Raw genomic sequence first — 27,841 nt, forward strand, 5'->3', positions numbered from 1 at the left:
AGATAGATAGATAGATAGATAGATAGATAGATAGATAGATAGATAGAACTTTCTTTTAAGCAAAGCTCAATCAATAAATAACAATATTCCAGATTGACTAGAGTGAAAGAAAAGTAAAAATCCCAGTCACAGTGAGGCATTGCTCATAGTGGCACAGTCATAGCTTCTGTCCTTGCATTAAATTATGGTCTTGTTGATTTTGATCAAATCAAGAATTACCATTCTTACACAATCTAGCAAATTTTTGCACTTAATCAACAAGAGCAGTTAAATATTTAAGTATGCTTCCCAGATAGACTTCCTAAATAGATTGTAAGCCCAAGGTCACTTGTCACATCCAAATGCAGAAGGAGTCACAGGGTCTTCTCTTTCTCTCCTTTACCTGGATCTTGGCTTGTGGCTTGCTGGGATGGGAGGCTGATGGCTGCTATCTTCTCAAAACCACTTTTCTCTGTCTAGCTGTGGGTATATCTTTGAAAAATGTCTTTGCTTCTACCCCCTAAAATATTCTGAATTATTCTAACATTTCCTTGGTTCATGAATTTCAATGGGTTACAAAGTACATCACTATATTAATCAATAGCCTGGTTGATTGGTTGATATGTAAATATTTATCATCTTCCAGAATGCCAACCTTCTCAACAGTAATGTCCTTTAGTGGCCCATCATTCTTCATTAGTAATGGCCATCCAGGAACTGTTCAGAGTGCAGTTGTATACTTGGTTTTAGTGTCCATTCCACGTCCTTGTATTTCAGCTCAATCTTGAGGCCAATTCATATAGTACGTCACCAACTGTCTCTGTTTTAGGATCCTCAACCTTCATAATAATGTAGCTTTGTGTGACCCAACAAGAAAGGTCAGCTGCAGTGTGTATCTCAATTCCATAATCATCTCAATGGGCATAAAGAACAAACAAACAAACATAAACTGTGCTTTAAAGATACAGGGTTATTGTTAAAACATTTTTGATGAGTCTACTTCAATTCATTCTTCTATCAGTTGTTGTACCTACTGTACTTATTCCTGTTCAGGGTTGTGAAGTACTGAAGAATATCCCAGAAGCATTAGGGACAATACAGGAACTGTTTCTGAACAGGACATCAGTCCATCACAGAACACACCATACACACACCACAATCAGGCCAGTTAAGTGTTACTGAGCAGCCAGACACGCACGTCTTTGAGATGATGGAGAATTCTCAGTTTCCACACAGACCGAGGCTTGCGTGGCTGCCGACTTCTGGGTGTGTGAGACAGGAACACCATTCTAGTCCAACAGCACAGAAAAGCCTTTATCTAGGAAGGAAATCAAAATAAAAGTTGGGGGTTTGGTTTAGGGAACAACTCAACATACAGTTAGGTCCATAAATATTTGGACAGACACAACTTTTTCTAATTTTGGTTCTGTACATTACCACAATGAATTTTAAATGAAACAACTCAAATGCAGCTGAAGTGCAGACTTTCAGCTTTAATTCAGCGGGTTGAACAAAACGATTGCATAAAAATGTGAGGCAACTAAAGTATTTTATTAACACAATCCCTTTATTTCTGGAGCTCAAAAGTAATTGGACAATTGACTCAAAGGCTATTTCATGGGCAGGTGTGGGCAAGTCCGTCTTTATGTCATTATCAATTAAGCAGGTAAAAGGCCTGGAGTTGATTTGAGGTGTGGTGCTTACATGTGGAAGATTTTGCTGTGAACAGACAATATGCGGTCAAAGGAGCTCTCCTTTGTAAAGAGAGATAAGCCTGCATTTGGAGAAAGTCAGTAGCAGCAAAAAGATGAAAGAACAAGTTTAGAAGCAATGGGGAACATTTGGTGAGGGAGTTATATGGACTATGACAGCTGCAGTAGAGAGGACCGTACAGGATATTGTAGTTTAGTATTTGTGTGTATTGTAGTTTAGTATTTGTGTGTATTGAGGATTCCTTCTGCTAAGTAGCTTCTATATGTGAGATTAGTAAGCATTTGAAGAGACAGATTAAAAACATTTTTAATATAGTGTGGTCTTCACATACATTTTACTTAACTGATCCAATATAAAAGAGAGTCTGTCATCTACATATGAACTTGAAAAGAATTGCAAGAGAAAAATTATATTGGCATAAAACATATTTCATTACTTTCACATTACAGTGGAACCTCAGTTCATGAAGTCTCTGAACACATACAAATCGGGTTACAAGCAAAATGTTCACCAAACTTTTGCATCTGTTCACGACCACACACTTGGTTGACGAACAAACCAGTTTGTATGCGCCGATGATTTCCTCACGTGTTGCATTGTTCTCAGTCAGACGTGCATGCTTGCACGATTGTGTGTGCTTTCGCTGTGAACTCTTTGTGCTCTATTTCATTTCCCTTTCTGGTTTGTACGTGCCGATAAGTTCCTCACGAGTTCAGTCTCTTTCTGTGCATTGTTCTTGGTCAGACGTGCGTGATTTCGCTGTAAACTCTTTGTGCTCTACTGTATTTTGTGTGCTTTTGCATTAATTTTGCAGTTAACCATGACTTCTAAGCTAGTGAAGAGTGGTGAGAAGAAAGGTTCGAAGAAAATTGAAATCGAATTAAAGAAAGAAATTATTGAAAAGTATGAGCGTGGCATTCGTGTTACTGATCTTGCCGCCGAGTACAAGAAGTCAAAATCTATGATTTTGACTATTCTAAAGCAGAAAGAGGTCATTAAAGCAGCTGATGTTGCAAAAGGAGGCCAGGCAGAGGCCTCAAGTGCTGGAAGAAGTGGAAAAACTGTTGCTAGTGTGGTTGAATGAGAAGTAACTTGCAGGGTATAGCGTAAGTGAGGCGATGTTATGAGAGAAAGCCAGGAAGATTCACGCCGATTTGCTGCAAAACTATCCTTCTATGAGTGGCGAAAGTGAGGAATTTAAAGCCAGTAGAGGATGGTTTGAAAAGTTTCAAGAGAAGTGGCATTCATAGTGTGGTAAGGCATGGAGAGGCTACTAGTTCCAGCGCTGAAGCTGCGAAAGAATTCGTGAAACATTTCACAAAATTTGTAGAGGATGAAGGCTACATCCCGCAACAAGTGTTCAACTGCGATGAGACCGGATTGTTCTGGAAGAGGATGTCAAGAGGACCTACATTACCCAGGAAGAGAAGACTATGCCCAGCCGTAAACCAATGAAGGACATGTTAACCGTTTTCCTGTGTGGTAACGCTAGTGGCAACGTAAAAATCAAGCTGCTACTAGTTTACTAGTTAATTTGAGAACCCTCGTGCTTTCAAGCAGCACAATGTAAACAAAGCCAGACTGTCTGTGATGTGGAGGGCAAACACGAAGGGTTGGGTCACTAAGTTCCTCCTCACTTCCTTCATGCCAGAACTCGACTCATGCAAGGTTAGTTTTCATGGTTGTTTATGGTTAGTTTTTGTATTAAGGATTTTTTAAAATGTTAATTTTTCGGTTCGTAGCGTGAATTGTTGCAATGTTACTTTTCTTGGTTGTTTATTAAATTACGGATTTTTCAAATGTTCATTTTTGTCCCTGTGCTTAAAACTCATTAAAAAAATTGTTTACAGTGAGCGGTTCATAAGGCTATAGCGTGAATTCTTGCAATATTACTTTTCTTTGTTCAAGGTTTTCTCAGTGTTATTCAATGTTTTACATTTCATTTACTATTACACTGTGCATTCTATGGTATGATTAACTATTTTTGTGCTTAAAAATATATTTACATACAGTTCATACGGTCTGGAACGGATTAATTGTATTTCCATACAATCCTATGGGGGAAATTAGTTTGGGTCACGACCAAATCGGGTTATGACCAGAGTTTTGGAGCAAATTACAGTTATGACCCAAGATTCCACTGTATATTGTGTAGTAGGGAGTTGCTATGCTTCAACAGGAAAAAAGTAGAAAAACTTGTTCACAAATTAAGTGGGACTGCCCTGACAGGACAAGTTAAATGTATAAACTGTAAAGAGTCACAGAAATCAACACCAGTAATAGAGAAACTGAAAACAGAAATAAGAGCAGTAAAGGAGTGAACAAACTCTAAGGTGTAGCAATTTCTAATAGTAACTAGCGGACAAAAGTGGGTGTCATTGTGTCATTTTCTCAAACTCATTTTTTTCTTTTTGCAGAGAATGATGATCTACGGAAAGAAATAAGTAAGAAAGAACTCTTTATAAAAAATTATATCAAGGGTCATGTGGTGCCTGCATGAAAACTAAACTCTTTTTATTATACACTTTTAATTAATTAATCAGAATATTACTCATTAGTTGTTCTACAATTTTGAACAGCACCTGTTTAAATAAGTTTAGTCTGAAAAGAGCGGTCGATTTGCTTGTTATCAGAATTGAGTAAATGAGAGATTAATCAGCAGCTCCAGCAAATCTTTTGATTCTTACAGAATGTGCACTTTGGCAGTTGGACAAACATATTCATCTTTTATTAATTTAACTGGGGCTCCTCATGACCCTGTAGTTCAGACAATTAATGAATATAAAAAAATCACGTATTCTTGAAGGAAAGTAGCACAATATAAACCCCCAGTGTGTTTTGGAATAGCAGCTTCAAACCTTAAGTTAGCAAACATAAATACACAACTACATCACCAAATGTTATAGCAAACAGTTGCCTTTCACATCAGTAATGTGTAACTTATGTTTTCTGTTATGGGCTGAAGGGGGCTCTTGTGCATCATCCTCAAAGCAAATAATGTCCAAAAGAAGAAAAGTATCAGAAGAAAAGAGTTTTATTAATAAAGCAGATGAACAACCAAACCAAATATCTAATAAACACATGGGGATTAAAAATAACAAGAACCTAAGTATTCTTACTTCTTACCCCTTGCTTAGTTCACATCGAGCCTCTTTATCTGCTGAGCCTTTAGCAGCAACTTCCTCCCAACTCCTCCTAGCATCCCCGTGACCGTATGCTGAATGCAGGGGCTTCTTAAGCATGGATCTGGAAACCCTTTACTGTACGCCTGTACAACTACTGAGTTAAATGGCCTGAACTTAAAGGTCTACAGGCACCCCAGTGGAGCTCCTCCTAGTGGCACTTTGATTCCCAGCAGGCTCCCAATACCACTGTCTGTCCTGTCAGTCTAACCGTCAGTAACAGCCATGGCCAGGCGGACATTTACATGGGTAGCACATCTATTGTTACCTGTCCCACTTTCACACTATGTAATACACATCTCAGTAGAATTACTAATGTTTTTAATGATTCTTTTACTGCTAATAAAATGAGATCAGAACTCTTCAATCTTCTGTAAGTGTGGATATTTTATTTTTCTTACCAGTATAGTTAGTTTTGTTGTGTTTGATTTTAGACTGTTAATTCTTCCAGGACTGAGGAATTGTCATTCAAATGTCTAAGCCCCACACACTTTGACTGGATGCAGTTTACTGTTCTAAAGTTTGAGATATTTGTCTGTCTAGCAGTAAAGTGAGAGACATGAACTCATATGAGCTGGGCTGTTACAAAAAGCTTACTGATAGTTGTTTTAGGAAATGTATCACATGATTTTGTTTTTGTCCTTCAGAATTTTTCATATCACAATATAATACGATACCCTGAATTAGATTACGTTTGTATGAGAATATTTTATTAGACTAAAAATACTATAAAACATTTCACTAACATAAATTGTTTCTGTTTGATATTTTCTTATTCACTGACACCATGTTGGTAATGTATGTCCTCATCATAATTCTAACTTCATTACCAAGTTTTAATTCTGCATAAATCATCAGTAATCCATGTGTTAGTTCTTTGTAATAAAAAATGTATGTCATGCAGAAAACATTTTAAGTGCATAACTAAAATTGAGATTGATCAAAGTGCTTTTTATCTCTTTCATGTTTCCTCTCTGTTAATTAGTTTCTCTTTTTGTTTCTCCCTCCAGAGGCTACTGGCTACATCTTGAAATCAGGTGTGTACATGTGTGTCACGTCATGGCCTCTCACGTCTGCCCAGTATTTTTTCATGACAAACCAGAGACTGTTGTTAAATGTAGCATCAGAGGTAAGGGTAGACTCTGGCTACTCTCATATCACATTATCGTGTGCTTGTGATGGCCATTTTATAAGAACACAATAAACACTTTAAAAAATGTCCATTCAACTCATCATAACTTAATCAAAGCCATATTTGCATGTGTATCTAAACAATATATCATTTTGAGATTTGTAATCTTTTTGGTGATGCTTCTCATGATTTTTGGATGTTTAGATTTTGTTTCTGTATTTATTTTTAACATATTTAGATTTTCTGAGGTATTTGTATATTTTATTATGATTTACTTGACGTCACCACAGTGCAGTTTCACGCTGTCATTTGTATGGTGTGCACCAGCACTTTTGTATGTGTTGATTGTATTGTTTCTGGTTGGCAGGTCCATTGCCAGTCGTGACTCAGGAGATCATTTGATGTATTATTTCATCACTCCTTGCCTATATAACAATAAACACCTCATTAGAGGTTTAGTGAAGACTGTCTCCTTCCTCAGGTGCCTCTCTAGTTTGTGGCTCCAATGATATTTTGTTTTGTGCTGTGCCTCCCGTCTACACATTCATGTCTCCAGCTCCGCCTCACACCATTCAGTTGGGGTCAAAGGTAACAGCATCTGCACTCACCTTTCCCAACTGCATGAGCGTCAGAAAGCCAGGACACTTCCCAAACTAACAATGGCCAAGTACCCAGGCCAACAGATTTAAGAAGTGACACAGTTTTTGTAAGTTGTGCTCTTTAAGAGCTTCATCATCTCTGACTCTCTATTTTTCACACATTCATTCCTACACAAACACACACACTAACCCCTCTGCTCAGCTTCTAAGGGTGGCCTGTCCCTTCTGACAGCATCTCTCTCTCATGTCAATGTGGTCACACCAGAAATGCAGGTGTACTGCATTATTATTTAGTTAGGACTAAATAGGTTCTTTGCCACAGTGCATTAAACATTTATAGGTTGAAAAATAGTTCTTCACTCTTAAAATAGTAGGAAAAAAACAAATTAGGTATTGCAATGCACAAGCAACGTTATGAAGAGAGTTATTAACTTTTATTGTGGGGTCATTGACCAGAGGTGTAGCAATTGTCCTAATCTTGAAATTAAGCAACATTTCCAGTCTTTGTTAAGGGTTGGAGTGGCCATGTACAAGAATCAAACATCTTTTGATTACTGTTTGGAAGTATGTGTGTGTATAAACAACAAGGATTTTTCAGCACTAATTGAGGCTGGGGAACAGAAAATTAAACTAGCACAGGAGTTTTGAATCGGTTAGAGGCAAACTGCAAGTTCTATGTTAAGGTGAAGGACCTACTGGTAATGGATTGTTAACATTTCTTAATTTGTGCTTTGAAAACCCTTAGTTTTTTGCTAATCAGAAAAATTTCTTCCATCTTATTTTAGGATATTTTCAGTTAAAACATGACAACCTATGCATCAGTTTGTTCAATTAGGAAACAGAGGTTTTGTGATCTCGATTATTTTGTGAGTTGCCTAAAAGGAGAACACTTTTTTGATCTTTTAATAGTGAAAAGTACGTTTTTATGTGGGATATTTGAAAAAACAGGCATGAAATGATTAAGGCATTTTTTTATAAATAACCTGGAAAGAGCAGACTGTCAAATCCTAAGAATCAACAGTTAAGGGATGAGCTGGCTATGCACAGCAAAGCTCATGTCACCACATGCATAGATTGTAGAGAGCTCATTAATTATCAATTAAAAATAATTTCCTCGGTCTCATCTCCTCCCTTTTAAATTAGATTAATGGTTCAACCATCATATAAAATTTTATATGAATTTGTGCTAGAGGTAAATGAAAAACAAATTTCAACATTACAACAGAGGATTAAGAAAACTTAGTGATACCCTGTGGGTTAGTTAATTTACCTTGCTTCAGTATTCCAGTCAACTGTTAATAACATGTTTCATAATATGTATACTGGGAATAAATGTTCCATTATATAATGATGATATTTACAGTAAATTTTCTTGCACAGCATTAAGGAATGTACTGTATATTGCTTGTTGGAAAGGTCCTAAATAGACTTCCAGAGACTATGCGTTAAGGAAGAGAACTGTGAATTTAGCACAGCCTCAGCACTCTCTTTAAAGATATGAAATATCTGAAACAGGGATAAACAGGAACAAACTGAATGTTCAGACTATATTAAATTTGATAGTCCCTGAAAGTTTAAAACAGGTACAATGATTGGTAAAGAATTTTAGCACTATAATTGACCCAATTACCTTAGCTAAGGGATCCCTTTGGCTAAGTGATCCTTCCAAAAACTTGAATAGACTCCTTTAGCACAGAAATATTTTGACACTTTAAAAGAAATGTTTACATCAGCACCATTTTTATGCTGTCCTGATGTAAATCTATCTTTTGAAGTGGACGCCGGACACAGTCTTATCCCAATGCTTTCCTGATTCAGGAAGATTGCACCTGTGTGCTTACATTTCAAAGGAATCTACTTCTCCTGAACTGCCCTGGAAATTGAGTATTTTTGGCAGTTATGCTTACTGTAGGATAACAGTACCATTGGCTGAAAGGGAATTAACATTCTTTTGTCATTGTCAATGATCATGAAAATCTTTTATATTTAACAGCAGCTACATTTCCTATCTAGGCTTAAAAACAGTAAAGTGGGAGATGCGAGCAAAAGGCAAAACAAATGAAAATAAAAATAAAAAAAAGTGACCAAAGTCCAGACGAGTGGCAAATATTGAAGTCAATAAGCAGGTAAGACAAGAAAATAATCACAGCAGAAGACAAAAAAGTAAATTCAGTTTTATCTGCAGATCAGATAAGGCTTTATGCAAAAGGCTGACATTTCATCCCATTTGGTGATTAAGGCTCATGACCCCGGAAACCAGGCCCCTGGAAATGCAGGACGTGACCCTGACTACAGCACACAAAATGGCTTCCATAACTGGAAAATGGTATAAAACCTTAAATTTCAACCTAAATCATGACACTAAATGACAAGATAGACAAGTGGCAATATGGTCTTTGTTTTTTAGATAATTCAGTTATGTTATTTCCTACAAAGTTGGAAATATATCAGCTTCTGGGCCAAATCCTGAATAACGTCGATCCATTCTTGCTTTTTTAGTGCTTAGAGTTGATTAGAATTTGTGGGCTTCTGCTTGTCCACCTGCTTTTTTTGAGAATTGACCACAGTTTCTCAATGGAATTAAGATCTGGGGAGTTTCCTGGCCACGGGTCCAAACTTTCAATGTTAGGATCTCAGAGCCACTTCGTTATTACTTTTGCCTTGTGGAATGGTGCTGCATCATGTTAGAAAATACACAGAGCATCACCAAATTGCTCCTGGATTGTTGGGAGAAGTTGCTCTTAGAGGACATTTTGATACCATTCTTTATTTATGACAGTGTTCTTGTGCAGAATTGTGAGTGGGCCCACTGCATTAGATGAGAAGCAAACCCACACATGGATTGTCTCAGGATGCTTCACTGTTGGCACAACACAGGACTCATGGTAGTGTTCACCTTTTCTTCTTCTGGACGATCGATTTTCCAGATGTCCCAAACAGTCAGAAGCAGGATTCTTCTGAAAAAATAACATTGCACCATTCTTCTGCTGTCCTATCTTTATACTTCCTGCAGAATTTCAGTCTGTCCTCGATGTTTTTCTTGGAAAGAAATGGCTTCTTTGCTGCCCTTCTTGACACAAGGCCATTGTCCAAAAGTCTTCACCTCACTGTGGATGCAGACGCACTCCACTCACCTGCTGCCAATACAGAGCAATCTCTGCACTGGTGGCATCACAGTTTTGAAGCTGACTCTTCAGGAGGAGACCGCCCTGGTGCTTGTTGGACACTTTTAGCTGATCGTTTTTTGTGCCAGGGCCAAAATGAATTAAAATAGTTTTTGTTGTAAAGTTAACTTTTTATGCTAATAAAGCTCTTTACAGTGCATTAATATGCACAATAATATAAAAACAATATGAATTGTCACCACAAAAACTAAAGATGTAAATTTTGCAAAACACAACATTGGTGTCACTGTCAAAACTTTTGGCCACTACTGTGTCATTGCTTTTCATATGGGAATAACCCAGAATGGAGATAGGAAGGTTTGAGTCACAATATTAAAAAAGTGTTCAAGCCTGTGAGGTGTACAGAAGAGCCAAATCAAAACAACGATTACCCATGAGATTGCTATCTCCAATTCCTTCCCTGCTGGGAGACCTTGGGTGGAGTTCTTCATGGATTTTTTTACCAATTTGCCACTTTCTAAGGAGTACACGACCATTCTTGTGATGTTAATTGATTTTCTAAGAGTATACAGTTTGTTCATTTCAAGACATTACCTCACATCTAAGGAGATGGTGAATATCTTTATTAAAAAGGTTTTTAAGCTTTATGATTTTCCATAAACCACACTTTTGGTCAGAGGTCCTATGTTTGTGTCAAGATTCTGGCAGTTTTCTGCAATAAAAGTGGTACTGCCCAGAGGATAACTGACAGTCTGGGTGTATAAACTACAGTAAGTGTTGGGAAGTAAGTAAGTAAGGCATTGATGCATTTTGGTTGCAATAGAAATCCATTTTACCTTTGACTGAGTTTTCCATCATAGCCATTGCTGTCAGATTCTTTTGCATGTTCATCGGCTTATGACATTGTGACCACCCTGGTATTTAAGGACAAACTCCACCTTAGAAGATTATCTGAATTACATGGAAAGAGAAGGCTAAACTTAGCAGAAGAGATATTTCTGCAAAAAGGAATTTAATTAAAAAATCTGTATTCTCAGCTTGGATCATTTAATAACATTAACTTTAGTTTTGGATTATCTATTTAGATGAATGATACTGACTTTTTAGTGATCAGACTCATGCTTGTTTATTCACTTTGATTCTGCTGCATATTAATAAAATTTACACAGCCTAAATCGCATTTATTTTATAAACATCTGTAGAGAGTTGCAACAGTTTGCACTTATACGCCCAGCAGCAGATAAAAAGAGGAGCATAGCAATTGCAAATAAAAGAGATATAAAGTAGTGATAAATAAAATGATATAGAAAATTCTATGCAACAGTAATGAACAGTATACAGTGCAAAGATTTAGCATTCACATTTTATGGTGATAATAGATTTAAATTAGTCAATAAGTTAATCAATATACATTTAACTTATCGTGATATATTCCTAAACCTGCCAGTCTGAACTTTGATCTTGAAGTAAAATATAACATCATGAGGAGAGACATTTGCCAGATGCTTTTTTCATGAGATAACTTTTAATAAATCAGCATGTTTGTGGATCTTTTTATTTATGCTTTAATTAAATTTTCACCAGTTTACTCTGGAAATGTATTCAAACTGCATGTTAATGCAACTAGAATGACCCGTTCAACAGTCCAATTGTAAAAGGTGTGAATTCTCTGTTTACTTCACAGTTGGTGTAGCTGGTCAGAAGCCATGGACACTCTTGTGTATTTTTAAACAATCATAGCCTCAGGTTTGTGAGTTCAGGTCAGATGTCAGAAATGCCAGTGCTAATGAATCTGAAGAAGCTCATCTATACTGATCAAGGGTGACAGGGTGTGTCCAGCTGAAGATACTAGTGCACAAGAAAAGAACAGTTTTAGGATCCATTTAGGTACATTTAGCTGACTATATTTCCTTAGAAGACTGGCGTCCTTCAACATCTGCAATAAGATGCTGCTGATGTTCTATCAGATGGTTGTGGCGGCGCCTCTTCTATGTGGTGGTGTGCTGGGAGGCAGCATTAAGAAGAGGGACGCCTCACGCCTGGACAAACTGGTAATCAAGGCAGGCTCAATTGTAGGCACGGAGCTGGACAGTTTGACATCCATGGCAGAGCGACGGGCTGAGCAGACTCCTGTCAATCATGGAGAATCCACTGCATTCACTGAACAGGATCATCTCCAGACCGAGGAGCAGCTTCAGTGACAGACTGCTGTCACCGTCCTGCTCCACTGACAGACTGAGGAGATCGTTCCTCCCCCACACTATGCGACTCTTCAGTTCCACCCGGGGGGGTAAACGTTAACATTATACAAAGTTATTGTCTGTTATACCTGCATTTTTATGATTCTTTAATTTAATATTGTTCTTTATCAGTATGCTGCTGCTGGATTATGTAAATTTCCCTTGGGATTAATAAAGTATCTATCTATCTATCTATCTATCTATCTGCATATTTTTGTAAGTTAGATAAAAGGAACAGGTTAGACAAAGGTGTCTTGTCTATCAAAGTGGTCAGTGCCCATGCATAGCATCAGACAGCTGGACTCATCCTACGATCTTGATACAGAACTTGTAGCACATCTGGGGAGGTCACACTATGCTTGATAATTTAGATAGTTTCTAGGTTTTCTAAATATTTCATAGCTTTAGAAGTGTCATATCCATTTCCTTGGCACCATTTAGCATAGCTACTAAAATGATTTTCTTGAAGTGCAGTAAGAACTGCACTATCCTTCCTATTTGCCACCAGCTCTTTGCTGTGTGTTTGTGTCAAAGCATGTTCTATTAATAGTGTAATATACAACTAGAATATTAAAAATCACTCAGACTTTATTTAGAATTGATTAAGTATAAACTGAGTTCTAAAAGCAGAGCCACATTCTAGACAGCCAAAAATGTATTTAATTATTTTAATAACTAACATTTTCCATTTACTTATTCATTTATTCATGATTGGATTTTTCTAACCCACCGGCACCTAGCTTAACAGTGTTGGGCAGAAATGAAACCAGACATTAAAAATTTAGATCTCAAAAAAGACAAAAAATAATTTAAGAAAGTGGGAGTAAAGACATTGGCCACCTTCAAAAATCTAACAACAAAGAGCAAGGATAAGAAAATGTTTAGGCCTACAGTATATGGTGTCTGATGGAACAATGGAGTTGATCGCCATATTATAATCCAGAGGGTCCCACAATTCATGTTATTTAACAGGCCTTGTACACCAGTTTATATTTGTGTTTGCACATTTTATAGAAATAGCCATTCCCTGCTGTCTTCCAGGCAATTACACTTTGGATGTTTTTGCATAAATGCAGTGTTATATGTTGTTTGTCACTGATTCAGTGGCTTGAACTCCACTCAAACATTAACGCTTTCTTCTTAACACTGTCTCTGGAATCAGAAACTCTACACCAGGCAGCTCAATTCTTATAATCTTCCTGTCTTTAGTACTGGGTGCCAAAAGCATCAAGGAAGCCCACTGTCATAAAGTCAAGGGAACTCTCTGGAGGAGTTTTCTCTTCCCTCCTTTGACTGTGTTTCATAGCTGGTGTTAGATGTTATTAAAATTCTTGTTTTATTTTTTTATTTTTATTTTTTATTAAAGTCTGCGGTGGGCTGGCGCCCTGCCTGGGGTTTGTTTCCTGCCTTACGCCCTGTGTTGGCTAGGATTGGCTCCAGCAGACCCCTGTGACCCTGTAATTAGGATATTTATGGGTTGGATAATGGATGGATTTTTTATTAAAGTTTAAGTACATATCAAGGTACATGTAGCTGTTAAGTCATACATTGCCACATTGACAGTGATGAGTGTAAAGCTATTCATTGAGCAGGTTTGTTTCAAGGAAATCCCATGATATTACACTGAACTTGTTAACAACAGATACTAGTTGAAAGACAACAAATACTATATTTTGTAAAGTTGCAGAACCATTTAAGCATTGGAATTAAGCAGGAATAGATACTCAGTGCAAAAGGGTCATCTCTGAATAGATTTTAGTCTGTCATTTTTAGAGCAGTTGATGAAACTTTTGTTGCACTTGTCTTGCCAGTGTTGTGCAACAACAACATTAATTTATAATAATAATAATAATGTTTTATTTATGTAGCACCTTTCATACACTCAAGGACACTTTACAATTCAATAGAAGACAGTAGAAATTACATACATGAAGATTAATACTCATTGAAGAGATGTGTTTTAACAGATGTTTGAAATTAATAATAGACTTTTCCATGCGAAGGCTGAGATGGAGAGAATTCCAAATTTTAGGGGCCATCACTTTGAAAACTCTGCCACCCATAGTTATTAACCTGTATTTAGGTGCAGTGAGTAACTTAGTGTCAGGTGATCGTAATGCACGGGCAGGAGTGTAAGGAAGCAGCAGCTCAGACAGATAATGAGGGCTAAACCATGAAGGGCCTTAAAAGAGATAAGGATAATTTTATATTTGATTCTTGAAGAAACTGGTAACCAATGTAATTCATAGAGGACAGGAATGATGTGAGCTGATTTTTAGTGTGTGTAAGTAAACGAGCAGCAGAATTCTGAGCATATTGTAATCTATTGATATATTTAGTCGGGAGGCCATAAAACAATGCATTGCAATAGTCCAGACGGGTGGTGATGAAACTGTGAATGAGTGTTTCAGTATCCTTCACGCTGAGGAAAGAATGCAGATGAGCAATACTGCGAAGATGAAAAAGGCTGTCTGTACTATTGAGCTAATGTGTGGTTGAAAAGTAATAAGCTGATCAAAGGTGACACCCAAATTTTGGACTGATGCTGAGGGTTCAACCAGGATCCCATCAATGTCAATTTTTAGCCCATGAAGGGTAGAGAGGACAGATTTGGTGCCAACTAATAAGATCTCTGTTTTATCAAGATTGAATTGCAAAAATTATCTGTCATCCAATGATTTATTTCCTGAATGCAATCAGTCAGTGCAACAGGTGAAGATGTTGCAGTTGCATCCACACTTACATAAAGTTGTGTGTCATCGGCATAGCAATGGAAGCTCAGACCATACCGACGGATAATCTCCCTAATGGGAGCATATAGATGTTGAAGAGGATTGGACCGAGAACTGACCCTTGAGGGATACCTTGTGTGAATGAAGTAGTGGCAGATTTGGATTCCCTAATGAAGACATAATACTGGCGATCACTGAGGTATGATGGGAACCAAGAAAGAGTGGCACCAGAGATACCAATAGCTGAAAGTTGGGACAGTAAAATGTTATGGTTAACTGTATCAAACACTGTGCTCAAGTCAAGAAGAACTAGAATAGTGGCCATCCCAGAATCTGCAGTTATCAGTAAGTCATTGGCTACTTTAAGTAAAGCAGTTTCAGTACTATGAAGGGCTCTGAGTCCAGATTGAAAAGGCTTAAGCAGGTTATGTAAATTTAAATAATCATTGAGTTGAGCAGCAGCAACCTTTTCTAATATCTTAGTCATAAATGGAAGTTTAGAAATTAGGCGGTAAAATTTTAGCTGTAAGGGATCTGAGCCAGGTTTTTTAAAACAGGGGCTACAGCAGCAGTTTTAAATCATTTGGAACAACACGCATGTGGAAACTACAGTTAATAAAGTGAGAAATGGGGCAGAAAGTTTGTCAGTGCAAGCCTTCATCAGTAAAGTAGGTGCAGGATCTAGGTGGCAGGTAGATTGATTTAATTTAGATATTACTTCAGCAATATAAGTTGGTGTAGTGAGGTTAAATTTAGACAAAAAAAAACAAAAAACTGTAGATCTAGAAGTATAATCAGTCGACAGAGATGAGGAATGATTAGTAGGGAAACTTTGATATATGGTCATACTTTTGTTACTGAAAATAGTCCAAAAATAGGTTACAGTGCTCAACAGAGAAATATGGAGTTTTACCAGCAGGTTGATAAAGTCTGTTAACTGTATTAAAAGGGATCTAGGGCAACAAGTACCACAGCTGTATAGCTAAAAATACTTCACAAATCATAAACAGTAAAAAGCAAATATTAAAATGTGCAAAACATAGAGATTGGACTTTGGATTTCTGGGTGATTCTAAACTTTTCCCTTCATTTCACACCTGCAGATATCACTGATATTTGACGTGTATTTAAGGAAGTAGCCAACTGAGGACCTGTAAGATGTTTCTTTCTCAAACTACAAGCTCTGATTTTTTTTTTTTAACTCCTGTACAGTTGTGCATTTGGCCCTTTGACTTTTTTCTCTCCTGGTTTGACCCATTGTGCAGTACTCTACTCTCAAGAGTTAAGGGAACACCATTGTATGAAATCCTTCTTTGTAATCTGTTGCATGGAATAACCTTCATTTTGTAACACAACAATTGACTGATGTCTTTCTTGGGAAAGCTTTTTTTTTTGTCCTTTTTTAACCCAGACCTGAATTTTAGGAATCGCAGCACCTTGCAACAACCAGGGAAAGGACAGAATATCAGTCCATAATGCACATGAGTTGCATGCCTTTGTGTTATTTTAGGTTACCAAAGTGCAGAGCTTAGTGACTTCCACATTCCTCTTGACACAATACATTGACTGTTGCACCCTTGTGAATAGTGCTTAATGGTGTCTTTCTTGTCTTTCTATTTGAGCGCAATCATTTTGACTTCTTGCTATAGTGAACCACCAGGTATGTCATAGCAGTTCGGTCATACAGTGCGGTATGCATCAGTGTCACTATCTGTGTCAACATTTGATGTCCAGTTCACACTGTCATCACTATTGCTTGATATAACATGTGGTTTATTTTCAGTTTGTTCTAAAATTGTCTCTATAGCTTTTCTTTTATATGCCATTATGCTTTTTTGTTGAACTTCTGCTTCTTTTGATGAATATTGATGAGTTACTATAGAGTGGCAGAACACATAAATTCATGACAATACTTCTTATTGTTTGTGCTTAATGCTTCATATCTCATCAAAACAAATTAACCTGAGTAGGCCTCAGGAATTTACAAAGAATCTGTAACACGAGAGGCACTTCAGGTTAACACAAAGAAGGTTAAATCTGTATATGTTGTGTTTCAATTATCACTTTGCATTTCTTTAACATTAGCATGTGACCGCCTATAGAATGTGATCTGATGGGGGTGTCTCAAAGCACTTGACACATCTACAAACACACAGGCCCTGGTAGCAAGAGAACTTTTATTTTAAGAATCACTATCATACAAGATTTTTTTCTATAATTAAATAAATTACTTTTCTCTTGCTTCTTTCCTTCCTTTTCCTTCCAGGCAAGAGGGAGTACTTCAGAGGAAATATTATCATCTCTAGGAAGCATTTCTGGGTCACAAACCCCCAGCAGCACCCTCTAGTGGCACCCAAGGATCACAGCAGGGTTGCCCATTACAACAACAGCTCCCATGCAGCCCTGTGGGTGTCCAAATGTGAGCACCGCAAGAGTGATGCTGCCACCCAGAGTACTGTGGTAACACATGTTCCTGGTAGGCCATCTCTCACTGTCTATAGGTTATAATGGCCTTCTGGCCAGGTAAGGAAACCATCCATCCTGGCCAGGATGCCAGCCTGACCTTCCCTTCTATGCCAATAAAACAGCTAAACAACTGGTGATAATTCACCTGGGCTTTTCAATGAATTCCTGATCCTCTCTCATACTAAAGGCATTCATTTTAGGTTCAATGTTAACTGACTGAGTGAGATTGTGGGCGTCAGATGATCTGGCAGCCCATCCAGAGTTGTTTCCTACTTTGCATGTGATGTTTCTGGAAATGGCTTTGGTGCCTAATGACTCTGTATCTGGATATTCAGTATTGGATGAATAGTGCAGCTTCTGTCTTATGACTGGTGTTAGGAAATGCCTGTCATATGTCAGTCAATATTAGAACAATAAGTTTTTAGTACTTTTGAGCCCTCTTTATTGTTTTAGATTGTTAACCTCATGTATATTCTCATCTGTCCATGGTTTGAGAATAATGGGTTTTTGAATAAAGTGGGTTTGAGATTGTTGAGTCATGCTCTATGCTCATACTGTACTCTTTGTTCTCTTACCCCTAAAATAAAACATTATAAAAACTGTTCAGGTGATAAAAATTTCCCTGTTAATATTGTTTTTCAGTTGACATTTTAGTCTTACAGTTGCACTGCAGAACGATGATTAGCTCTGCTGTCTTGTAGCTCCAGTAGACTGAGTGTGAATCTCAGCCTTGACGCTGTCTGTGTGAGATCTGCATACATTCTACTTGTCCCCCCACATCCCAAAGAAGTGCATGTTGGGTTGACTGCTAATGTTAAAATCTCCATTTTAAGTGTGTGTAGAGGTCTGGAGCTCTTTGCAGGTTTCTCTAATATGCCTGAAGCTGTGTAAATGGGTTTAGATCGTCAACTACTGGAGTTATTTTTTATTTTAGCTGTTGACTACATACATTTTAATGCCTCATATGTAATGATGTTTTCTTTTGATTCAGGAACATCCATATTTTGTGATGTTGATTTTTAAGTATTTCTCATCTGTACCTATATACGTAAAAGTTAATTTTAGCCAAATTCTTAAAAGCAGTTTTGCAAGTTCTTTATTAAATTACATATCATACTATTGAGCTTTGCCAAAAGCTATGAACTTATATGTGAAAATGAAATTAAGGTATATTTGGTTAACTCATTATCTTCCATTTAATGGTTTCTGTTATGATTATTTCCATCCCATATATTCATCACACCTTCTGAGATCATTTCAATTTATTGTTGAGCATGTGAAATAAGTCATGAAGAGAGCAGTGGTTCTCGTTGCTGCTTCATGGATCCAGCATCCTTCATTTGAATCCCATGGACAGTTGTTGTCTCTGTGAGTTTTCCTTCCATAACATTTGTCTACAATAGAGAAATCTTACTGGACACAGTTGTGAAGAGCCAAAGAACCAAAAGGCTAATAAAGAACTTTCATAATTGGGTGTTAATGTATCTTGAGGTGTGATGTGCATGTACTGCTCTAATTTGATTTATATTTTTAATTTCAAATATGAATTTCGATTTTGAACAAACCTATCTACAGCAGGGCTGTCAAATTAACCAAACATTAAGTTTCAAATACTTGTATTAAAAATAATTATTTCATCAAATATTTTCAAACATACTTTAAATATTCTGAGTGCTGAATATACATTTGTACCAGATGTGCTTTGTTTATATTCTTATTGTTATTTTTTTAGTTTGAATCATTCACTGTTGCTTAAAACTGCAGCTTTCAAAAAATGTGACACTTAAAAACATCCTTTCATTAAAATAGGGTTATCAGTGCACAAATCAAAAAGCCAGTGAACAACACATTACTGTTCAGGATCCTACCCATCTTGACACTTTGCAGACCAGGATGCCAATTTAGTGCTTCAGACAGGAGCTGACATTTAATGAATAAGAAACGGGTCTAAACTCATTTTCTGTTTTTTCCCCTTTATATCCTTCCAATATCCAACCCACTATATCCTAACTACAGGGTCACAGGGCTGGAGCCAATCCCAGCCAACACAGGGTGCAAGGCAGGAAACAAACCCCGGGCAGGGCGCCAGCCCACCATAGGGCACACACACACACACCAGGGACAATTTAGAATCGCCAATGCACCTAACCTGCATGTCTTTAGACTGTGGAAGGAAACCAGAGTACCCCGAGGAAACCCACGCAGGCACGGGGAGAATGTGCGAACTCCTAACTGCAAGGCAACAGCGCTACCACTGCGCCAGCGTGACACCCCTCCTTTATATTTACACCAAAAAGAAATAAAGGTGAAGCTTAGTATTTCTTCTTCATTGTGTGTCAAGCTAGCAGTTGGCTAAGATGCAGATTGTGTTATTGGCTAAGATTGCCACATAAGCATTACTGACATTGAAAAAGCTCTTTAAAATTGTGACTTTAAAGCCGTTATAATAAGAAAGGAATGTCAGAAAGGCAGAAAGTTTACAAATGCATCATGAAGAAATGCAAGTGAACCTGCATCACATTTGACCTAACATCCAAGATATTGGTAAAACTCACTAGTCATATCCAAGTCAATAAATGCAGAGCATCTTTAAATGTAAAAACAAAATATCTATTACTTCTAATATCTATCTACCTTGTAATAAAGGACAAAACAAGATGAAAAAGAGTTGAGGTGCCAAAGCAATCCTCGTATATTAAAGTTGGCAAAATGAAATAAACGTGAGGTCTTCTTCTAGCGCGAGTCAAAAAGAAGCCTTGGAGTTGTTTCCCATTCGCATGTGTATGAAAATAAACATAAGCCTATTATGTGGGAAGGGGGTACAGCAGAAATTTGGATCACCATGGGGTACAAGTCACCATAAGAAAAGTTTGTAAAGTACTGGGTTAGTCGTTTATCTCAGGCATGGCAGACAAAAGCTGTCTTTACAGTGTATGTAATTTCTGTTATTGTTCTTGTCATTGATAAGTGGAGTCAGGACTGTTTTGTAGGTGCTCACATTCACCCTTCTGTTGTGGAGTCCTGTGATGAAATTCAGAAGTTCGCACAAACATTAAAACAAATTGTAAAATGATACCCTTTACCCAATAATTGTATTATCCCTGCTATTTCTTGTAATGTCAGTTATCTGCTTGATTCCTCTGAGGTGCTTGGGTTTGAAGGCCTGAATGAGGTCCATGGGTGACAAACTCTGCCACTCTGGAGCTGCTTTTAGGAATATCAGCTTCACTGTGGACCTCGATAACAAAAATGTTCAGAAATAAAAGCATCTGCCATTTTCAGTGAATGAAAATCTGTCAAACGGTTTTTAATTCTATTAGTATTACTTTTTGCTTTATTTTTTCATTAAGATAAATTACAAACAAAATTTTATAGAAGATGAATTGAAATCATTACTGATAAGTGTGTTAACTGACCAGCTGAAGGACATTTTAAACAAACACTAAAAGAAGTGTAACAAACAGAAACAGAGTCCATATGTTTAATACAGTAATGTGAGTTTCATGGTAATTCAATCAATCAACATTTGTATATTGTTTGCAATTCAGTGTATTACTTTATTATAAGATAGATAAGTCGGCCTTTTACTTTTCAGTTTGTCAACACTTTATTAAAGAGATCCATGAACTTAAGTTTAAAGACAAAACAAATCAGGCCAGCAGATGACTGACACAGTTAAAAAAACTCCACTTAACAGTGTAATTCACAATTTTAGTAATTGAATTCTTCACCTTTATTAGCTACGGTGACTGCAGATTATGTCACATATAAGGTTGAGTGGTCTTGTGTGAAAACTTGCAGTGGCTCATTTTTCAAAAGTTCAGTCTTTTAATCTAACACCACTGAGCAAATTAAGACATCAGTCAGATAGGCAGATCTTCGTGACTCGAGTGAGATTAAGTTTACACCCATGAAGGAAAACCTGCTGGTTTATTTGGCATCTTGACCACCCTGTGAACTCCTTCTCACCTCTCTAAAAACACTCACTTTAGGTAAATTGCCAATGTCTGTTCTTGTCATGTATATTATGTTGTATATTTTTTGATTTGCTTGGATGTTTACATTTCAAACAGACTTTTTCTGCAGCACATACACTGTAGTACAAGCTGAAAACTTTTATTTTTATTTTAATGTGAGCTAAATCAAAGTGTAAATATACCCTAAGTACTGGAAATAATCAGATAAGTTTTTGCCTAACTATTTAAAACATAAATCACAGTGGCATACTGGTTATTGATTATATTTGTGGCATCCTAGAGGAGGAACCAACCTTGGGTCAGACATTACAGGGCCCACTTACACACACACACACACACACACACACACACACACTCTAGGCTGATGTAGAGTTGTCAGTTAACAGACAGAGTTGACAGATGTGGTACACAAGCCTTATTGATGTCAGGGAAACACCAAAGTACTCAGAAGAAAATCCACACAAACTGTGACCGGACAAGGATTTCAACTTAGGACTTTTCAAATGTTACGCAATATCGATAATCACTGAGACACCTGGGTGAAGCAGCAGTTTAAAATAATTAGTAAAAAGAATTGTTTAGTAAAGGCTCTGTGTTTGCTTTTGTGTTATTTTGTTCCATCATAACACAGGCAGTGTTCAGTTTGTGTACCCTTGGGAAAGCACCAGTGGCATAAAGTACTCAGAAAATATGCAATAACTTTGTACAAAAATCATAACGTTAATGAAATCCAAAGGGAGTGCTTGAGCTTGAGTCTGGACACGAGTAAAGGAGCAACAATAGCAGTGGATGGTGAGAGGAAGCACTTCATGGGACAGTCATCATGGAGGCAGACACTGTCAGCTAGATTGGTCACTGCCTTGGAAAAGCCACCATGGACAGGCTTAGTTTTATTATTTTGCTCTCATATTCATGCCATGTTAATAAAAAGGCCTGATGTCTGGACCTGAAAGTGAAAACCCTTCGCAGGAACCTATGATATCATATCAGTGGAACATTCTAGAGTGTCTTCTCTCTTTTAAAGCTTAAATGGAGTCTCAGGGTGAGCTCGAGAAAAAACAGTTCTTGGGTCATGGCTGAGTTTTATTTTAATTTGTGCTTTTATTTTCTCCTGTGCTAAGTTTTCCAAAATTCTGACTTCCTGACTAAGAGTTATATAATCAAATAAAACTGGGGAGAGCATTCAGTTCTAGGTGTGTGTGTTTTAATCATCTAACCCCGATCTTCTATTTTTTTCAGAATGGGAGATAATTTGTAAAGCAGCTGGTGAGTACTTGTGTTTTAAGTTATAAAATGCAAAAAACTGTAATTAATCATCAAAGTTGAAAAACCCAAGTGAGCAAAGCCTGGAATTTATATGTGAGTACATCTTGTGTAGCTTCTCTGTCTGTTTAGTTATTTCATACACTTGTTCTGTGACTGCCACACAAAGTATATACTGAATGAGCTCAGGGGGTCAGCGTCTGTCAAATGTGTTGTTCAAAGGAGTTACAATTCTGAACAAACTTTATTACAATAATAACTTCAGTTTCCATTACCATGGGGCAAGATTTCTTTCAAAAGTATCCATCTGCCCAGACAATTGTAGGATTCATCACCTTGTGATTGTCCATTAGTTGCTACTGACCCTTTCCACTCCCATCTCTCTTCAGCTCGTGTGACTCTGGACCCTGAAACTGCACACCCCCACCTTGTCGTGTCTGCAGATGGTATTTGTGTACGAGATCAGCATAAAGATCAGAACGTCCCTGACACTCCACTCAGATTTGACACCTGGTTCTTTGTCCTGGGGAAGGAGTGTTTCACTTCAGGACGACACTACTGGGAGGCGGATGTGAAGGAGAGGTGTGACTGGCATTTGGGTGTCGTCAGTGAGTCTGCACAGAGGAAAGGACGAGTGAGTCTGAAACCTCAGTCAGGATACTGGATTGTGAGGCTGTATGGTGATGAGCTGACTGCACTGACTGACCCCCGAGACCACACTGCGACTGAGAGCGATACCCCAGAAGGTGGGCATGTACCTGGATTGTGATGAGGGGCTCCTCTCATTTTACAGTGTGGAGGACCGCTGGCACATCTACACCTTCAATGGAGGGGTCACTGGGAAACTGTACCCGCTGTTTCAACCTGGACTTGATGGAGAAGAACTTGCGATTCTCCAACCTAGAGATGAAACAAACCACACTCACCAGCACAAGGAAGTTGCCTAATTGTGCTTGAGATTATTCTTTAAATTGTACTGCTTCAAATTGTACACTTACAATTCTTGTAGATTAGTTATTTTTTTCAGCATTTTCCATGAAAATAAAAACTTTAAGGTGTTTTGAAAGGTTAACAGTGATATTTCTGGTGCTGACACTATTAAATAAACACTATGAACTTTTAATTATTTGTTCTGTGCTCAAATTTTAGATATTTGTGGTTGAAAAGTGACTTTTGGAACTGTAGGCTAAAGGTGAGAACCAGATATGTGACAGGAGAAAACTTACAGTCCACCCAGGATCTGTGGAAAATTTGATATAAAATACAACATAAGGTTTTATGCAATAAGGCCAAAATAATTACCTTGAACTTGTGGCTCAGGTGCTAGTGCCAAATATCTTATAGCTCTAAGATCTTGGTTTCAATTTCTGGTTCAGATACTTGCTTAGTGGAGTCTGTATGTTCTCCTGGGGTTCGTTTCACTGTTTTTCTCTTACTTCCTAAATAAATGGCCTTATTATGTTGATTGAGCACTCTGATTGGGTCCATTGTGAGTGTAAGTGAGCTCTGCAGCAGAAGGGTGTGCCATCCACAGCTGGTTCCTGTCCTCTGCCTGCTACTACTGATGTACTGGTGTCACAAAGTCCACTCTGGTGTCACAAAGTCCACTCTGAGTCATAGCAAGGTTTGGGGCAGCCATCTGTATATTTGGTATCCTGACTGCAAAGTTCGGAAATTTTAAACAGCACTGCTGCGCACAAAACCGAGTACAAAACAGAACTGAGTGAATAGGGAAAAGGTGGAGGCTTTTAAAGGGGGAGACAGGAAGTGAGGTCAAAGGTGTCGGGCTCAAAAGGGTCTTCAAGCCATAGGTTTGAGTCCGAATGTGACATCACAGGGGCCAGACCCAGCAAGGTCTTCTTCCATAGGCTCGGACCAGCAAGTGACATCAAGAGGACCAGGTGGAATCTCCCATGAATGGTCTGCAGGAAAGGGAGACGAAGAGTCAGTGCAGTCTGCCACATCCTGGTCTGATTCATAACTGCCCTTACTTAAGCCCTTTAGCTGCCTCCCATGCGCATGTGTGTGACAATGGATAATGTCACTGAACTGCAGGGAACACAAGGTAAGCCACTAACACCTGCCTTTTAAAACATCTCAGGCCTGTTCAGAACAGCGAGAAATCAAATTCTGAAGCTCCTCTTACTCTGAGCAAACCACAGAGCAATGGCTGACTGTGCTAAAATGTGGGGCTAAGATCCTTAGGCATTGTCTGCCAGAGACAGACAAGTCTACTTGGTGGGCAAGACTATTAGAATATACTGTACCTGAGAAAAAAGAAGCAAAAAAGTAAAACAGTGACATTGAAATAATCCAATCATTATTTTTTAAACATCTTTCCCTATGTTTAGGAGGCTGCTTGTTATACTTGGCATAGTGCAAACAACGTGAAATACAATGACAGCCAATCATAGAGCACACACACACAAACATACAAACAAACACACATAAGATTCACACACCTGCTTAATCCAACTAAGGGTCATGCAGAGCAAACCCTACCCGGGCAGCACTGTGGCCAAGGTAAGGATCAGCTCTGAAGAGGGTGCCAGTTAATCACAGGACTGTATATGTGCAGATGTTAGCTCTGCTGTTTGACAGATTTGGAGTCCTACTTTTGAACTCTGTTTCTAGTTATTGTCCATGTTGATTTTTCACACATGGCCTTTCTTCCCACACCCACAAAGACATGCATTTTAGGTTAACTTGCAATTCCAGTTTGGCCCCTCTGTTACAGTACGTCTGTATGAGTGGCCCTTACAATGGTGCTGCACCATGTCTGAGGCCTTTTGTTGGATTTTTGGTCCACTATACCATTAATATTGCCCATTAAGCTTTTTACGCTTCTGATCAAAATTTTTTATAGTAATATTTAAAGCTTCTCCTCCAGAAGGTCCAATACACCTTTTTCAGAACACTCTCACTCTGCTCACTCTTACTCACACTATTGGCAGCATTTATCATTACTGTCTTCCATAGGCCTGAGACATAAGAATATGTGCCCTTGAGACTTTTCCAATAACTGAGTTTGATGTCTGCAGGGCACATACTTGGGCAGCTGTTTTTTAAAATTCTGTGTTCACCATGCACCAGTCTCTTGATAAAATCTGATGGAAAAAAACTGAATTAATTTGGTAAAGAAGAAGCTGTCACAAAATGCTTATTGATGTCTGGGGGTCCTCATTCTGAATTTGTGCAAATTTTCACTCTGAGCTTTTGTATTTACCAAACATCATGGCCAACTAAACATCCTTGAAAATACTTGGAGGAAAAAGAGCCAGAGACCACCGTAAGAAAGTGAGGCCTCAGAAGGGGAAACACACTGTTGACCTTTACCTGTCTGACTTTAGCCTTTCATATTCATCAAAATAAAATCATTTTCTTTAATTCAGTGAAATAGACCTGCATCAATGGCTCACTAAACTTGTTCATTAATTACTTCGAGTAACAACAAGAGGTGGGGAGAGTTGTCAAAACCAGCATTCAAGTAAAAATACTGTCAAAGCAAAAAATATGATTAAGGTAAAAGTACTCATCCAAAAAAAAAAAATTAAGGAAAATAAATAAACACAAAAAAGTACTAAAGTACTTAGAATGCTTTGATTTAATTTGGTTTTATGCATTTTACAGAAATCAACTTGTTTTTAAACTGCTTAGTTTAAACAGCTCAGTTGTGTGCAACAAAAACAGGACCTTCTGCATTAAAGACCAACAAACTGTGAAGTGTTGTTTTTAACACACAGACCTCACCAAATACTGACTTAAATAAGTAATAGCTGTGTATTCAGTGCTCACTACAAATTACATAATAGTAATAATTACTCATTTAGGACATCAAAATCAAATAGTAGGTATATTAACTTGAAACTTCACATATTTTGTTTATCTCAACTAGCAGTAGTGTAGTGATGTGTAGGGCTAATGCTGATGCTCAAGTGCTACTCCAAAAACAGACTGAAATTCCCTCTTCTTTTTGTTACACTTACTGCAGCCATGGGTGGAGTTTGACATTTAGGGAGGGTGGGGCCAGATGAAACATAAAAAATAATTGAATTTACAACCATACTGGGTGGCGTGGTGGGTAGCGCTGCTGCCTTGCAGTTAGGAGATCCAGGTTCTCTTCCTGGGTCCTCCCTGCATGGAGTTTGCATGTTCTCCCCGTGTCTGTGTGGGTTTCCTACCACAGTCCAAAGACATGCAGGTTAGGTGCAATGGCGATCCTAAATTGTCCCTAGTGTGTGCTTGGTGTGTGTGTGTGTGTCCAGCGGTTGGTTGGCGCCCTGCCTGGGATTGGTTACTGCCTTGTGCCCTGTGTTGGCTGGGATTGGCTGCAGCAGACCCCCCTGACCCTGTGTTTAGGATATAGCGGGTTGGAGAATGACTGACTGACAACCATACTGCTATATATTTACATCATAAGCCAAATGTGAAAACTGATTCATAATATAAAGTTACAATGTAAACCAAATTTAACATAGATTAACATATACACAACTTTGAAATTTAAAAAAGTACACAAGTACAGTTAGCAATCTTTATTTGACAGAAAATATATTTATTTTAGTTTGGTTATTGTAAGTGTGGCACAGTAAGTATAGTATTTTCTTTTTTTTTAAACAAGCTCGAAAATGTACACAAGGGTATACATTTTGGGGTCATTCTGAGATTGAGTTAACAATTTTAAGTCATTTTTAATCATTAATGTTCTTTATCAAAGAGACATTTTTATTTATTAAATATTTTGACAGAATGGTATGTGTGACAGATGACATAGGTCTGCTCAGTCCGCCACACCGCTGTATGTACAGTCAACATGTTCAGACGCAAGTGTATGACTCTCTGGCCATTTCAACAGCTTGGATTTGGTAATGAGGATCAGTGTGCTGATGGGAGTTTCTATCTGATATGTAAATGAAAAAAATATACAAAAAAATAAAACATATACAAGGTGAAGTGACACTCAGAGGTAAATATGAAACAGTAAACTAATCTGTAATTGAAGTCATACAGAATTTTTTTTTCTGTATTTAAGGATAGGAGACGTGCAATGAGAGGATTGATTCAATTATCACATTTCTCTATTATTAACATATTTACATTAGCTCAAACTGTGGCTTTAAAAATACTTTTGAGGAAAAGTAGACTTTATTGACGATATAGTTCAGTAACATAGTACATCTATTTCTGCTCACCCCTTAAACTCTCCTTAAGGTTGGAATTTTTTTTGTCTTTCATTTTCATTCTAAATTCTGACTGAATTCAGAGCCAGAGATGTTCACTTGAGCAACCTGGCAAATCTTTTGCACTTTCAGAAGAACACATAAGCATATATTTAAGTATCTCTTGTCTTACATTTGGTCAAAGTGGTGACTTGCTGACCAGACATCTGTGACTGATAACTAATTAGAGCCAACGTAATCCACAAAATAGGGCG

The 27,841-nt window shown here is 37.8% G+C and overlaps 1 pseudogene; it reads left to right on the top strand.

Moving 5' to 3' along the window:
- The window catches only part of LOC120524656, a 79,881-nt pseudogene extending 56,351 nt beyond the window's left edge, over positions 1 to 23,530 (top strand).
- The last annotated feature ends 4,311 nt before the right edge of the window (positions 23,531 to 27,841 follow it).

Source organism: Polypterus senegalus, chromosome 1 (genome assembly GCF_016835505.1).
Source record: "Polypterus senegalus isolate Bchr_013 chromosome 1, ASM1683550v1, whole genome shotgun sequence".
NCBI lineage: Eukaryota > Metazoa > Chordata > Cladistia > Polypteriformes > Polypteridae > Polypterus > Polypterus senegalus.